We start from the raw sequence: 1,913 nt of genomic DNA, 5'->3' as shown, positions 1-1,913 counted from the left end.
ATGGTTTCTTGAAGGGATCAACCCTTTTTCATTTTTCATTTGGTGCCATGGAGTGAAGAAGTTGGAGCTGAAGATGCCATTTTCATGAAGAACGAGTTCCTAGCTGGTTGAGCTAGATAAGAAGGTTGCACAAAGAGGTAGAGTTGTTTCCTAAATAGATCTAGGAATTCTTGAGCTTGTGTATGTATTCTTCGTAAGAATCTTCTTTGCTTAGTGATATGTCTGGTCGGATTGATGACTTCCAGTTTTTCCCAAGCGGTAGGTTTACGAGTGACCAAGATGTGGTGTTAATTTTGAACGTGAATATGTGTGGTTGTTTGTTCTTTGAATGTATGCAAGTGTGTGACAAATTGCTTAAAAGGTTTGTAGAAAGTTGTACTAGATGACTAGTCATGGACTAGTCATACACTAAGTTTTGTTCTAGTTAGATATGTGTCTATGAATTGCTTATATCATGTCTTGGTATTGATACATGATGTTTTAGTTCTTTGTAATCTAGACTAATCAGGTGACTTCAAATATCTATCTAACATGTCATTCTATCTCACCTTTTTTTTTTTTTGGGTCGCAATCTCACCTTGATCTTGTTGCTTGTATCCGCACACTTGATTCATTCTAATTGTTGCTAGCACTATAGAGTCCTGGCTTGACAAATCCTTATGAGTACCTAGGTTTTCACTTAGCTCTCTCCTAAGCTTACATGTTGTATTGATTGTTTGATTGTGGATTTGGATGTTGATTGTGTGTTCATCGATCTATGACTAGTTGTTCACTAGTCATACTCTTACTTCCATAGATCTATTTAGTTGGTTTTGAATGCACCCCTTTCACCCATCTATTGGGTTCATTTTTACACGTGATTTATCATGTTATTCACCCAATTTTTTGAGTTAGTTCTTGACATTTATAGCATTTTACCTAGCTCTGGAAGTCTGTTTGGTCAACTTTTACCTCTACTTGGTGTCATCTCCCTTCTAATTGTTACCACAACTCTTGGTAACAATTATTGACATTGTAGAGATTTGATTTTAGATTGGTAATAAATTAGAATCTCTCTCTCTATGTATTAAAACCAAAATGGAATGATGAAAGTGAAGACAAAGTGGAGAAAAGGGCCAAAGAACTTTAGTAAAGATGGAGTTTAATATTGCATTAATGAGTTGGCAAGGAGAGAGGCAGCCAAGCAAGGAAAAGGATTGGATGAGACATCCAACATTCTCTACACTTTGTAATTTTTGAAAAACAAGAGGTAAAGGAGAGCAAGGAGTAGCAGCAACCAAGAGGAGAAGAAGCCATTCCACCATTGAAGGCTTTTGTGCTTTAACTTTCACAAAATATGTAAACTCTTTCTAGCTATATTTTGAATTTGGTTTGTAATAAGCATGAGGAACTACACACTATAACTAGGGCTTAGGTTGAATCCCTAACATGAATACTCTATTGTTTTGATCATTGAGTTTATGGATTTCTATATGTTAAAGTTGATGAATTCCTCTTCATTAAATTAATCTATCATTGATGTATGTTTTCTTTGATTGATCACCCTTGAAAGCATGCTTCTTAAGATTGTTAGGTTAATATGTATCTTCATGTTTTCCTAAGCAACTAATGGATGAAGTAAGAATCATTCATGTGAATTGGTTTCTTGAATGCCTAATGTAAACACCACATTATAGGGTTCTTTTTAGGTTCATATTCTCTTCAAACTTCATGGGTTTCTTTATATGATTAAATTTTAGTACTAAACACACATAGATTGATTGTGTGGGAAACACAAGTATTGTAGCACTAAACACGCACTTTACTTATCTTATAGAGAATCAATGCCACTTGAGCCACTAAATCGGGTCTTGATTGCCAACATCTTCATCAATGTATCTAGAATTCATAACTTGAGTATCCATAAACATGAG

This window comes from Prunus dulcis, chromosome 1, assembly GCF_902201215.1.
Source record: "Prunus dulcis chromosome 1, ALMONDv2, whole genome shotgun sequence".
Lineage (NCBI taxonomy): Eukaryota > Viridiplantae > Streptophyta > Magnoliopsida > Rosales > Rosaceae > Prunus > Prunus dulcis.
The sequence above is the reverse complement of the archived record's forward strand: the minus strand, read 5'-3'. Positions refer to the sequence as shown.